Source organism: Lepidochelys kempii, chromosome 23 (assembly GCF_965140285.1).
Source record: "Lepidochelys kempii isolate rLepKem1 chromosome 23, rLepKem1.hap1, whole genome shotgun sequence".
Taxonomy (NCBI): Eukaryota; Metazoa; Chordata; order Testudines; family Cheloniidae; genus Lepidochelys; species Lepidochelys kempii.
Genome location: NC_136402.1, coordinates 18,304,186 through 18,318,711, shown reverse-complemented (window position 1 = coordinate 18,318,711; position 14,526 = coordinate 18,304,186). Strand labels below are relative to the sequence as shown.

At 59.3% G+C, this 14,526-nt stretch overlaps 1 protein-coding gene across 7 annotated transcripts in view; it reads left to right on the top strand.

Annotated features, from left to right (window-relative positions):
• The first annotated feature begins 2,843 nt into the window (after positions 1-2,843).
• Positions 2,844-14,526, top strand: part of HUWE1 (HECT, UBA and WWE domain containing E3 ubiquitin protein ligase 1) — a 59,112-nt gene continuing 47,429 nt past the window's right edge. For 6 of the 7 annotated variants that reach the window (XM_073321504.2, XM_073321505.2, XM_078850227.1 and 3 more), the window contains exons 1-2: positions 3,638-3,744; positions 7,303-7,447. The gene's annotated coding sequence lies outside the window, so the exon portion shown is untranslated. Of the gene's footprint in view, positions 2,942-3,637; positions 3,745-7,302; positions 7,448-14,526 lie in introns of those variants that run through there. The other variant, XM_073321499.2, reaches the window with a different exon arrangement.

The window sequence follows — 14,526 nt, the reverse complement described above, 5'->3', positions numbered from 1 at the left end:
ACGCGCTATCTCAGAGTATGGGACCCCCCAGCGTGGGGCGACATCACGTCAGGTGCTGCCAAGACACCCCTCGACTCCATCCTGCCAGGCGCTGCACAGACCCCGACCAACAACAGAGCCTCCCAGGCCAGCCCCCCCACTCTACAGAGGGGCTCTGTGCTCCCCACGCCAGCCCCCCTCAACACACAGGCTCTGTGTCTTGCATACCAGCCCCCCCCACTCCCCTCAGGCACTCTGTGCCCCCCCTTCCTCCCAGGGGTTGTACCCCCCCCCACCAGCCCCTGCCTCCCCACAGGGCCTCTCTATCCCCCCTACCAGCCCCCTTCCCCCAGGGGCTCTGTGCACCCCACAGCATCTCCCCAGGGGGCTCTGTGCCCCCCACCAGCCCCTCCTCCCCCCAGGGCCTCTCTATCCCCCATACCAGCCCCCTCCCCCTGGGGGCTCTGTGCACCCCCCAGCATCTTCCCCCACTCTCTCCAGGGGCTCTGTGCCCCCTACCAGCCCTCCCTTCCCCCAGGGCCTCTCTATTCCCCCATACCATCCCCCCTCCCCCTAGGAGCTCTGTGCACCCCACAGCATCTCCCCAGGGGGCTCTGTGCCCCCCCACCAGCCCCTCCTCCCCCAGGGCCTCTCTATCCCCCATACCAGCCCCCTCCCCCCAGGGGCTCTGTGCACCCCACAGCATCTCCCCCACTCTCCCCAAGGGGCTCTGTGGCCCTCCCCCTCAGGGCCTCTCAATCCCCCATACCATCCCCCCTCCCCCCAGGGGCTCTGTGCACCCCACAGCAGCTCCCCCTCCCCCCAGGGCCTCTCTATCCCCCATACCAGCCCCCCCCCACTCTTCCCAGGAGGCTCTGTGCCCCCACACCAGCCCCTCCTCCCCCCAGGGCCTCTCTGTCCCCCATACCAGCCCCCTCCCCCCAGGGGCTCTGTGCACCCCACAGCATCTCCCCCACTCTCCCCAGGGGGCTCTGTGCCCCCCAGGGCCTCTCAATCCCCCATACCATCCCCCCTCCCCCCAGGGGCTCTGTGCACCCCACAGCATCTCCCCCACTCTCCCCAAGGGGCTCTGTGGCCCTCCCCCTCAGGGCCTCTCAATCCCCCATACCATCCCCCCTCCCCCCCAGGGGCTCTGTGCACCCCACAGCAGCTCCCCCTCCCTCCAGGGCCTCTCAATCCCCCATACCATCCCCCTCCCCCCAGGGGGCTCTGTGCCCCCCATACCAGCCCCCCCCCCCGGGCCTCTCAATCCCCCATACCATCCCCTCTCCCCCCAGGGGCTCTGTGCACCCCACAGCATCTCCCCCACTCTCCACAGGGGGCTCTATGCCCCCCATACCAGCCCCCCCCAGGGCCTCTCAATCCCCCATACCATCCCCCTCCCCCCAGGGGCTCTGTGCACCCCACAGCATCTCCCCCACTCTCCCCAAGGGGCTCTGTGGCCCTCCCCCCCAGGGCCTCTCAATCCCCCATACCATCCCCCCTCCCCCCCAGGGGCTCTGTGCACCCCACAGCAGCTCCCCCTCCCTCCAGGGCCTCTCAATCCCCCATACCATCCCCCCTCCCCCTAGGGGGCTCTGTGCCCCCCATACCAGCCCCCCCCCGGGCCTCTCAATCCCCCATACCATCCCCCCTCCCCCCCAGGGGCTCTGTGCACCCCACAGCAGCTCCCCCTCCCCGGGCCTCTCAATCCCCCATACCATCCCCCCTCCCCCCAGGGGCTCTGTGCACCCCACAGCAGCTCCCCCTCCCTCCAGGGCCTCTCAATCCCCCATACCATCCCCCCTCCCCCCAGGGGGCTCTGTGCCCCCCCCACCAGCCGCCCCCCCCCGGGCCTCTCAATCCCCCATACCATCCCCCCTCCCCCCAGGGGGCTCTGTGCCCCCCCCACCAGCCGCCCCCCCCCGGGCCTCTCAATCCCCCATACCATCCCCCCTCCCCCCAGGGGGCTCTGTGCCCCCCCCACCAGCCGCCCCCCCCGGGCCTCTCAATCCCCCATACCATCCCCCCTCCCCCCAGGGGGCTCTGTGCCCCCCCCACCAGCCGCCCCCCCCCGGGCCTCTCAATCCCCCATACCATCCCCCCTCCCCCCAGGGGGCTCTGTGCCCCCCCCACCAGCCGCCCCCCCCCGGGCCTCTCAATCCCCCATACCATCCCCCCTCCCCCCCAGGGGCTCTGTGCACCCCACAGCAGCTCCCCCTCCCTCCAGGGCCTCTCAATCCCCCATACCAGCCCCCCTCCCCCCAGGGGGCTCTGTGCCCCCCCACCAGCCGCCCCCCCCCGGGCCTCTCAATCCCCCATACCATCCCCCCTCCCCCCAGGGGGCTCTGTGCCCCCGATACCAGCCGCCCCCCCCCCCCGGCCTCTCAATCCCCCATACCATCCCCCCTCCCCCCAGGGGGCTCTGTGCCCCCCCCCACCAGCCGCCCCCCCCGGGCCTCTCAATCCCCCATACCATCCCCCCAGGGGGCTCTGTGCCCCCGATACCAGCCGCCCCGCCCCCCCGGCCTCTCAACCCCCCATACCAGCCCCCTCCCCCCAGTGGCTCTGCCCCGCCATTAGCCTGGGGGGCCATGTGACGTGACCGCACGGGGGAGGGACGAGGCTCGCTCAGGCCCCGCCCTCTCGCGTGTCCGCCTGGAGCCGGCTCAATAAAGTTACATTTGTCTCAAGAATGTCTGGGATTCGGCCTTAGCAGCGAGGTCTCGCGAGACTCGGGATCTAAGGCGGAAGTTCGTCGTCAGAGATCTCGCGAGAGTTGAGAGTGGGCGAGACAGCTTCCTGAGATCTCGCGTGATTAGAAATGTCCTTGGAGGAAGCGCGATAGCGTCGCTGGTCGGAGCTCTCGCGTGGTTTCCTCTCATCGCGATACTTCACGTCGGCTCTTGTCTAGCCACCCAGGCACAGCCGGCCGTTCTCGCCCCCTGTCGCCTTGGAGACGGTGAGTTCTCGCGCGATTTCCCCTCAGGGCTCCCATCGCCTTCGAGCTCCTGGGACGGCGGGGGGGGGGCGTTCATTCCCCCCCCCCGACTTCTCGCGAGTTTTCCCGTTTTCTTACAGCCCGGGGAGTGAGTTCTCGCGAGGATCCGTCTCCAGTTATCGCGCGATTTTCTTACTGGGCCGAAGGTAGTTTAGTCTCATGGGGAGGGCGGGACCAAAGCGAGATCTGCGGCCTCAAGTCTCGTGAGATCTCGCCTCCACTTTATTCCGGGCCGTAAGCGGTTAAAGTGATGAGTCTCACGACCCCTGCGAGATTTTCACCATCACGTCTCGCGGGATTTTATACTGAGCAGGCGGCCTCGCTGTGAATTCTGCTCCCCGAACTATCGCGAGATTTCGCTCGTCCCTTCTCGCTCCGAGGATCGCTACCCCGGCATTGAATGCGTATGGGAACCGACAAGGTCTCGCGAGATCTCCGTCCTCCATTCTTGCGGGAAAGCTCTGCGGCGAAGTCTCACGTGAACTGTCGCCTGAACTCTCGCGAGCTCTGTCCCGCCTGCTCCAGCGCGGTGAAGTCACTCCCGCCAAGTCTCGCGGGATCTGCCCCACTCCGTTCTCGCGGGAGAGAGTGGTCGGAGCTTCTCTCGCGGGATTTCTCTCCCGAAGTCTCGCGGGATCCCGTCCCTGGGCGGTAGGCAGGGAGTTCTCGCGGGATCTGCCTGCTGGGCTGAGGCTCGGGGCTGCTATTAAGATGGCGGCGGCGGGAGGCGGCTGGGCCTGGCACTGACCCCGCGCCCGGAGCAGGTACCGCCGGGGCCGGGGAGGGACCCGCCTGCGCTGGGCCCTACTCCTCGTGGGGGGCGTCCCTCCGCCGTCCCCCCCCATATATTCCCCCCCGGCCGTGGGTCCTGCCCCCCCCCCGCCCGGCCGTGGGTCCTGCCCCCCATATATCATCCTCCCCCCCCCCCCCCCGCCCGGCCGTGGGTCCTGCCCCCCATATATCATCCTCCCCCGCCCGGCCGTGGGTCCTGCCCCCCCGCCCGGCCGTGGGTCCTGCCCCCCATATATCATCCTCTCCCCCCCCCCGCCCGGCCGTGGGTCCTGCCCCCCATATATCATCCTCCCCCCCCGCCCGGCCGTGGGTCCTGCCCCCCATATATCATCCTCCCCCCCCCCCCGCCCGGCCGTGGGTCCTGCCCCCCCCGCCCGGCCGTGGGTCCTGCCCCCCATATATCATCCTCCCCCCCCCGCCCGGCCGTGGGTCCTGCCCCCCATATATCATCCCCGCCCGGCCGTGGGTCCTGCCCCCCATATATCATCCTCCCCCCCCCCCCGCCCGGCCGTGGGTCCTGCCCCCCATATATCATCCTCTCCCCCCCCCCCGCCCGGCCGTGGGTCCTGCCCCCCATATATCATCCTCTCCCCCCCCCCGCCCGGCCGTCGGTCCTGCCCCCCATATATCATCCTCCCCCCCCCCCCCGCCCGGCCGTGGGTCCTGCCCCCATTCCCCCTGCCGCCCCCCCGTATATCCCCCCGGCTGTGGATCCTGCCCCCCCATATATTCCCCCCCCCGGCCATGGGTCCTGCCCCCCATATATTCCCCCCCCCGGCCGTGGGGGTCTGCCCCCCATCCGCCCCCGCCGCCTGCCCATATATCCCCCCCGGCCGTGGGTCCTGCCCCCCATCCCTCCCCGCTGCCCCCCCTCATATCCCCGTGGCCGGGGGTCGTGCCCTCCGCTGCCCTCCCTCATATCCCCCTGCCACTCTACTAACCAGGGACCTGCCCCCCATAATATCACCCCTATTCTGCCATGGGTCCTGCCCCCCCCCACGTCGCCCCAGCCAGGGCCTATCCCCCCTCCCATGGTTCCTGCCCCTGTCATATCCCCCTACCTTGCTAGGCTGCCTTCCTGCCCCCCACAGGGACAGAGGGGAGACTTGACCCCTGCTGGGAGATGTGGAGCGCTGCCCCCACTGCTGCCACAGGAGAGAGGGGACTCTGCTTCCCATGGAGACCTGTGCCCTCAGACTGTGACCTGCCCCCCTCCATGAGAGAGGAGATTCTCTCCCATGCTCTGACAGAGACCTGCTTTTCCACTCCCCATAGAGCTCTCACCCCCAGCAAGCCCTGCCTCTCTTCTCCCCCCTTCCCATAGAGACCTGCCCCCACAGGGAAGAACCCATTTTCCTTTGAGAGATCATTCCCTCCCACCAGCAAGCCTGCCCCTCTCTTACCACCCCCTGGACAGGGACCTTCTCCTCCTCCCCACGGAGACACCCCCCCCCCCCAGCCTGATCTGCACCATTCTTCCATAGACCACTGCCCTTCTCCCATCCCCATTGGGCAGGGACCTCCCCCTCCTCTCCCCCCCCCCCCCAGATCTGTGCAGGATGGGTTCCCCCTGCCCATGAGGGTCCATCTCGCACCATTCCGTGCCTGGCTTCCCCACTCCCCTGAAAACTGTCAGTCCCCCAAAGTCTGTCATTTCCCCTTCCTGGGCAGTGAACTTGCTACCTTCCACAGGGTCTTCGCCCTGAAACCCCTCCTCCCATGAGGACCCCTGTCTCCCTCCTTGCAGGGTATTTGCCCCAGTTCCCCTCAACTCCATAACAGAGCTTCCGTACCCCATGAAACCTGGAAGGCTTTGAAGGGGCACGGATGACCCCCAAAGGCAGGGGATGATGGAGGGAGTGAAGAGCTCAAAGGGGGACCCCTGAAGCTAGTGTAGGGGGACGACACTAACTGAGTCTTGCCCAAAGGGGGAGTTATTTTGGCGGGTGCCACTGCGGTAGGGAGATGTGAAAGAGGGTGGGTCAGGGAGGTCTCCCTGATTTCTTTAGGTGTGTGGGGAAATGGTGCCCCGCCTCAAGGTTTGGGTGGGAAGCCCACCAGGAAGCTTTGTAATTGGGGAAATCCCTCCTCTCCCAGCTGGTAGAGGTGCTCTGGGGCTCCCCCCGTCCTAGGCCAAGCTGTAGAAATCTCTCCGGAGGAGGACCTGGAGCTGGCAGTTCTTCCCACCCTTGCATGTGGGGCGAAGCTGCAGAACCTCCCAATTCTGGGTCTAAATTGAAGTGGCGGCTCAGGGGGAGACTTTTCTCCATTTTCTCTCCTCCCGCCTGCCCCACAGACCTTTTTGCCCTGAGCGGAGCCCCAGCTTTGCCTGGACCCACGCCTGGGCTCTGCTCTGGATGTAGCCATGCTAGGTGAGCAGGGAAGCCTAGCATGGGGGCGGGGATTGTTCTAGCACCGCAGGGCTGCCCATGCTCATCCTGTAGCTGCCAAAAGTTGGGTCTGCCGCGGCCGAGCCCTGATCAGCTTCGAGCCCAGCTGGCCTCTCCCTGCTGCTGGCTTTCAGCACGGTTTGGGGGTGACCAACTGCATAGTGTGTGGTGTGCAGAGGTGGGAGACTCCCTGTAAATAACCGTAGAGTCTACGTTAAGGCAGGATACTTGTTGGGTGACTAGGGCTTGCCTGGCTCTTTATTGTTTTGTTTGCATGTATAACAGCACTCAGTGCTTTTCTCGGGGGGCTGATGTGGTGTGTGAAGCAAATCTGTCTAGGGTGGGGGTAAGATTAGCTCACAATGTCCCTTTCTGTGTAACGCAGACCAGGGAATTTCACCCCCTGATTTCCTGCTTTGTAGCAGGTGAGAACATAAGACAGGCCAGAGTGGTGCAGAGCAATGGTCCATCCAGCCCAGTATCCCATCTCCTGCAGTGGCCAGGCCCAGAGCTTCAGGGCAGCGTACAGAACAGGGCAGTTTTGGAAAGGACCCCCCCCAGCATCTTCCCCTCCCAGTTTCTGGCCGTCAGAGAGTTGGGCTGTCCCAAGCGTCCCTGACTGTCTTGGCTAATAACTTCATGGAGGATAGATCCATCGATGGGGCTGCCCAGTTCTTTTTGGACCCCAGTGATCTACTTTTGGGCTTCACAAGTGAGGTGGCCATGGGTTCCACAGGTTAACAGTGTGGGGTGTGTGAGAAGAGGCACTTCCCCTTGTTTTGTATGGGAGCTGCTGCGTCTGAATGTTATCAGATAACTCCTGGGTTTTGTATGGAGGGAAGGGTAAATACCACATCTAGGTTCACTCTTTCGACGCCAGGCAGGGATACCATAGGGTGAATACGATGGTATTGCAGGTACCCCACTTGGCTTCCTGTCTGCTGTTAAGTTGCTTTGACTTGTCCCCCAATATATTGCCCAATTCGCCTGCTAGGGATGTATCTGCTCTTTACCCTGTATAACACAATACCTGGGTCTCCATGGTCTGGCCTCTGCCCCGTGCCCATTCTGGGGTCTCGGTAGATTCTGCCCCACCTGCCCCCAATGCCAGGTCTCACGCGTGTCTCTGGTTCCTCCTAGGCCCTCAGTTAGTCTGGTCGAAGTGGATTAGAGTGGCTGCGAAAACCAGAAGGTGTTTCCCTTGGCCGGCTGGGGCGAAGCGTGGGTGCTGGATTAGTGATTTGGACAGCAGACCGGACTGAGCATGGACTGGCTGTGATTCCAGGTGGGTGTCCGCGCACCTCTGGTGCTCACCTCTGTCAGCTAGCGGTGACTCTGGCTTGTTGGTGACCTAGCTGGGCTTTTTTGCTCTGGCAGCGATCCCTAGCTGTGGTTGCGTATCGATGGTGAGAGGATGGAGACGGCGACCCACGCCGCTGAAGCTCCTCTGATGAGGGGGCATAAGGGTCCACGGTGAACTGGCTAACACCGCAGCCAGCAGGTGTATTCTCTCTGGGTTGATCTTTATTCTGAGGGGGCGCCCCCCCTCAAGGGCAGGGAGGCTGCCTGTGTGCTGGGGCCCACACGGATGTGCAGTGAGAATGCCCCTATCCCAAGGTGTTGGTGGGAGGGGAAACTGAGGCACATCTGAGCTCACAACAAGGCAGAGCTAGGCATGGAGCTCTGGCCTCCAGACAGTGCTCTGTCTCATGTTGCAGAGAGGGCGCCTGGTGGCTGAAGGTGAGGAGGTTCTGGCTCTGAAAGCCCTGGAGCCAGCTCTGATACTGGCCAGGGCATCCACCCTCTCTGAAAGATAAGGCTTCTGCTCACCAGTCCCCTGGTGATGTGCTTGGAGATCCTCGCATGGAATATGTGCTGAAGGTGGTGGGTGTTAAGTAAGTTCTTCTGGGGTTTTCAGAGCCTTATGCGTTCTGGCTCTGGGCAGAGGTGAGGTGGAGTGGGTTAGTGGAGGTGGCAGGGCTGGGCGCCAGGACTCCGGGGTTCCATGGGTTTTGGACACCTAGGTTCTTCCCAAATTCCCAGCCTACAGCAGCATGGAAAGTTGCCTGATTAAGTCCAGTTAGCTTCAGGTGAGGTGGCACCCGATGTGATGCAGTGGAATTGTGTGTCTGAGCTCTGGGTCTTGGCTCAGTCCCAGGGTTTCCGCCCTAGAAATGTCCCAGGTTCATTCCCTGGGACTGTCGGCCTGCTCAGCGCCTGGAATTGCAGGGAGGTGCTTACGGGCTCCCCTTGGTATTGCTACATTGCCTTAAGAACATTGATTTGGTCGCTGTGAAGGGAGTGTGTCTAATGGTTAGCGCAGGGCCTTGATAGCTGTCCTCCTGCAAGGGAGACTGAGTGGTCTGATGCCCCAATACCTGTGGGATAACCCCCAACTCTGGCCTGAGTGCTGCTGGTGTGAAGTACTGGGTGTCAGGTCTCCTGGGTTCTTTCCGCAACTCCGGGAGCGGAGTGGTGTTTAGTGGTTAGAACAGCGAGGCTGGGAGCCAGGACTCCTGGGTTCTTTCCCTAGCTCTGGGAGAAGGGTGGGGTCCAGTGGCGAGAGCAGGGGGATGGGGCTGGGAGCCAGAATTCCTGGGTTCTGTTTCCAGTTCTGCCACTGACTGTGACCTCTGTCAAGTCACCTAACTTTCTGGTGCCTTTCACTAGTCAGGACCCAGAGGACAGCATGTAGAGGGTGTGTACTGCCAGGTTAGATGTTTTAGGTTCAAGTGACGATCCTTTCTGTAAGAGTTCAGACCAGCATGACTCCGTTTCAGGCCCTGAGCCAAGTCCAGCAATACCATTCATGCCGCCTGTATGTGCACTGTCTGCAGCACCCCTCTGCTTTGCCCTGTGATCTGGAATGGGTGTCAGACCCGGTGCGAAGAGCCGATTTAGCGGCATTCTCCAGCCTCTTGGCTTGTCTGTGGGCTTGGGGTTAGCCCTGTGGGGGAGCTATCGTTTTTCTTTGAAAAAAGGCTGATTCAGACGGCTTGACGTACCGATTAAAATGCAGCGTCACTATGGAATCCCATATTTAGCCTTGTGAATCAAACAGAGTTGAAAGAACCTTTTCCACTTCAACTCCCCCTGCTTTGGCATGCCTGTGAGTAACGGCGAGCCGGTCCTGGAGGCAGGCTCACTCGACGGAGCTGTGGCAGAACTGGAAACCGCCAGCCCTCCGGGCATTGTCCACTGTCGGCTGATGGGAGATTCAGGGTAACTGAGTCCACGATGCCATTTTTTCCAGTCTCTTAAAAGCCTGCATCTTAGAGAACCATGAAACTGATTGGAGCAAGGATCAGAGCCTGCAGGTAGTCATTGGGAGTGTGGGGGGTGTGTGTTTATAGAGATGCACTAGACTGGCTTTGTGTCCTGCTGTCTGACACATTTCCTCAGCAGTAGCTAAGTGGTGGCTGCGTGGCCAGATAAATAGGACATCGCTGGTGGAACCAATTCTGCCCTGGATCCTTCAGAGACTCTTAATCGGATGTGTGTCATAATGGCAGAGTTACTAAAACTTGCTCCACTTGTTGCCTGGCTCACTGGAGCAATTTTCCAGATGAGCCAGCGAGTTGAAGTGAGTGGCTGGGTGTATTCCCAACCCCTGCCTCGTTAAAGTATTGGCAGATTTCTCCTCTCGAACCAAGCATGCTGCTTCTGTTGTGGAGGACAAGAGCCCCGGCCAGAAATGTGTGACTGTGCCTTCCAACCTCTGCCATTTAAGGGTGTGCTTCCGAAGAGCTGGCCTCGCTGCTAAAGCCTGCAGCCTTCCATGTACTGCTGTCACCACGTCTAGAACCTGTGCAGAGTAAATCGCTCTGGGGTAGAGAGATCACTGGTGAGAGGATCTCCGCGCTTTCCATGTCTCAAACTTCTGCCTGTTTAATCAGTGGGGAAACTGAGGCTTGGAGGTAGTGGCTTGTGTGTGGTCCCACCTTGTCAGTGACAGGAATAGAGCGGGGCACAGAACCCCCAGGAGTCCTGGCACTCAGGCGGGCGTTGTACTTGACAGAGGTAGCCGGTTCTTCCCGGGGAGGTCTTGGGTGAGCAAAGAGAATCCGACTGGAATATTATAAAGGAGCCTGATGTGACCCTGATCGACTCCTCTTAACGAGCAGTCAGGCACACTGGCCCCGTTCTCTTTCTCACCCAGGATGCTTCATCCTGTTGCTTGTTAGACACTAAAGGGGATTAAAGTTTATTGGGTGTGTTTAAGCACCAGTGTGGAGCTACAGCACAGTGTGATCCATGTCTAAGTACCTTCATCCCAGGCTTGAGTACGAAGCCCCTTCTAGTGGTGAGACGATTGGAAGCTAAAGCCAGCCAAACTCAAATGGCAAATGAGGCGCCTGTCTCTAAAAGAGAAGATGGTTTACTCTTGGGACACACTTCCCGGGGATGGAGATGGAGGCTCCCATCCAGACTGCCTACCTTCTGGGACATGCTTTTGCCAAACACAAGTTGTCGGGCTCCACCCCGGGGGGAACTGGTGAAATTCTCTGGCCTGTGTTAGCCAGGAGGTTAGGCTTGGATGATCCCTTCTGGCCTTGGAATGGTAAGTTACAAACTTCAGGGGCCACTGTCCAACTGAAATCATGCCAGTTAAAACACTTTGCTGATCATGCACCTGTCCCCCTGCCTTTGCAGGTCCCCATGCCCCCAGCTGGCCCCTCTTTCACTGGGAAAGCTCAGAACAAATGAGGGCTAACGGCGAAGCTGACGGTACAAAGCTAGAGCTTTACAAAGTGAACCAAAGAGCCTGTTTCTCCCATTGATCATAGGTGGAGTTAGTAGGCAGGGAAAACTATTAGACATTCGTGGAGAATGGAGGTGGTGCCCCGTCAAGGAGCCTCTCTGGACTATAAATCAGGCTAGTGCAGTGTCTTCGCCTGTTAGTTTCGCATGGATGCACCAAGCCGTGGGGTGTTGACTGTAGGGGGGCAAATGTTATACACACCCAGTTTCCTCTTGGAGGTCAGCGTTCGACGACAAGTGCTTTCATTTCCATCTAGAACAGCGGCTGCGTAGTGAGGGACAAGAGGCGCGGAGGTGGGAGGCAGGACTCCTGGCTTCTGCTGCTGCCTCTGCCTTGCTGGCTTCACGTCTGTGTGTGTTTTCCTTTCCCCGGCCTTTGTTGAGCTGTAAGGCAGCGAGCAGCCTCCGTACAGCACCTGGCAAGGGGAAGGCGCTTGTGCGGAGCACTACAGGAGCGATGGTTGCTGTCGGGCAGGAGGCGAGAAATGGACTAGCGCGCGCTGAGGGCTACCGTGTGGCTGATGGATGGCTGTCATTGGAGCTGTTAGTGGCAAGGCTGAAACTGGGAAGCTAGCGAGGCAGGCGTGGGGAATGTTTTACATGTGCCAGGGAGTCCCAGCTGCTAAAGTGGGGGTGCACCTACGCTGGGTACATTAAAAAACCTGCAGAGACGGGGCTGCGTCACTGGGAGGTTGCGTCTAGGTCTGGTGCCCCAGTGGATCTAGAACGACGCTGGGAAAACGAGGAGAGGGTTTGGAAAAGAACCACGGGGGCCGTCCAAGGTTCGCATGGTAAACAACTGAAGTAGCTTTATGGAAGTGAAGGTTAAGAGGTGACTTAACCACTGCCTGGGGAGAAGAGATGGGACCTCAGACAGCTCTTGGATCTCACCCAGGAGGCAGGTTGAGATCGCTGGCTTGGTAGCTGATCCGCGATGGATGAAAGTCAGGAGTAAGCTGGCTGGCCGTTGGGACAGACCTGTGCAGGGATGTGGTAAGAGGGTCTCCATCACGCAGGTCTTCAGTCGAGACTGGGTGTATTTGTAAGAGGGATGTTTGTTCAACTGCAGTTTGTTGAGCTCAGCACAGGGGTCCTGTGGTCTCACTGTACAAGAGATCGGACTAGATCTACGGTTCCTTTCTAGCCTTAACACTTCTGAGGGGATGGCTCCCTTTAGAAGGGCAGGAACTGGTTGGGTGGATTCGGAACGTTTGGCCTGTGACCCCACAAGACCGGCACCTCCACCCTCCACTGCCTGTCCAAGATCTCCTAGCTAGCTCAGCAGTGGGACAGGGCCTGTAACTGGAGGCTAACAATGTCCTTCAAGACCTGGAGTGAAGGCGCTCAGTGACAATCCGTAGGTCTCTCTTTCCGGCTCTGCTTTTAACAGGTGGGCCGTGTTGGGCCGGAATGTCTCTGGTTGGATCTTGGCTCAAAGGGCTCCCTCATCCTTACCGTCGGGTGACTTGTGCTCACACTGTGCTTTGCTATCAAGGACTGAAGCAAACCATCCTGTTTGAAAACCGCAAGCCAGAAAGTGTATTTGAAGACCCCAGCAACATTTGAAGAGTGGAGATGGCCGAGCAGGATTTGTAGCTCAAACAGGGGTACTGACCCTGAAGAGTTTGCCACCTCCCCTGTTGGATTTAAGCACGCTGTCTGCCCTGAAACCAGCTTGACTCCCAGGTCACACTGGACTCAACCTGCATTGATCGCTCCCAGAGCATCTTGCTTCTCGCTTTGTTGGCATCTTCAGCCAAGGTCCCTTCTGCTCTGCGCAGGTTACTTGTATGGTGGCAGTCCCAGGAGCCCCTTGTTTTAGCCGCTTCACAAACACAGAACAAAAAGAGCCCAAAGTCTTAAGTAAGCTGCTAAAGATCCTATATTGCTTTTCATGGGGCTTCCTTGGTGGCCCAGAATCCCCCTCCCTCACTGTCCTGCAGCTTGCTGTGTTCTGTTTAGCTGCCGCTCTCTGCACGAGAGGTGGCTGCACTTTGTTCTGCATCGGAGATTTCTCAGGTTCCACAGCCCGGCTGTTCGCATTAACGTGACACAGAAGGCCAGGGACTTGGGGGGGAAAAACGCCTTTTAGTCTGATAACTTCGGAGCCATGCAGTGCTGTATTTCGTCCAAGACTTCAAAACCTCTGGCAACAGAGTGCTCACAGCAGCCAGGCCCCTGCCCCCGTGCCACGTGTTAAGTCACAAGTGTCACTGCACAGTCGGATCAACGTGCCATGGGTGTGAGTGGGGGCTCTTGCAGGCTGAAGCAACATAGCGTAGTGGGTGGGGTCTGTTCCTGCTGCCCCATCTGGCGACTCTTTTCCCTGTCGGTGCCGCTGTCCCTCTCCCATCCTGCGTCTCGTTGTCTTTGTACAAAGTGGCTACCGTAATGCCCAAACCACTGCAACTAAAATAGTCACCAGACTTGCACCTGTGGGGGTTTTGCATTGAATGCAGCGTGTTGCCCAGCAGGCTTTTTGGGGCTTGGGTGTGAGCAGAATGACTAAGTGCTGCTTGCTGAGCAGTGTCCCTAGGAGAGACGGTCCCCGCCCCAAAGAGCTGATGTTCTCGCTAGGGTAGGAAACCTTCCGTGGAGATGGGGACTGGAGACACGCCTGACTTGGCCAGCTTCACACGGGAAGGACTGAGATTGTTTCCTTTGGATCTGACACTGGTGTGACCACTGCTGGAATAGTGTGTCCCATTCTGGTGCCCATGATTCAAGGCGGGTGTCGATCAGCTGGAGAGAACGGATGGGAAAACTTGCCTTTGAGCTCCCAGAGTGTTTCTCTCTTTCTGACGGGTTTCAGAGCGGTAGCCGTGTTAGTCTGTATCAGCAAAAACGAGGAGTCCTTGTGGCACTTTAGAGACTAACATGTATTTGGGCATAAGCTTTCGTGGGCTAAAACCCACTTCATCAGATGCATGGAGTGGAAAATACAGTAAGAAGGTATAAATACACAGCCCATGAAAAGGCGGGTGTTGCCTTACCAAGTGGGTGTCAGTGGTAACGAGCCAATCCAATTAAGATGGAAGTGGGCTAGTCTCAACAGTTGACAAGAAGGGGTGAATACCAAGGAAGGAAAAATCACTTTTGTAGTGCTAATGATGCCAGTGTAATCAAGGTGGCCCATTTCAAACAGTTGACAAGAAGGTGTGAGTGTCAGCAGGGGGGAAATTAGTTTTTGTAGTGACCCAGCCACTCCCAGTCTTGATTCAGGCCTAATTTGATGGTGTCCAGTTTGCAAATTAATTCCAGTTCTTCAGTTTCTTGTTGGAGTCTGTTTTTGAAGTTTTTTGTTGAAGAATTGCCACTTTTAAGTCTGATTGAGCGTCCAGGGAGATTGAAGTGTTCTACTGGTTTTTGAATATTATAATTCTTGATGTCTGATTTGTGCTTATGCCCAAATTTTAGTCTCTAAGGACCCACAGGGACTCCTTGTTAACCAGAAAGAGCAAACACAACTTCACAAAGAAGGCTAAGGGGTGACTCGATCCCAGTTTGAAGAGCCCTCTCAGCTCCATCCGACCGTTGGAGCCGAACAAATTCAGAGGAAAAATGAGATGCACAGGGAGGCGAATGAAGCGCTTGCTGAAGGTC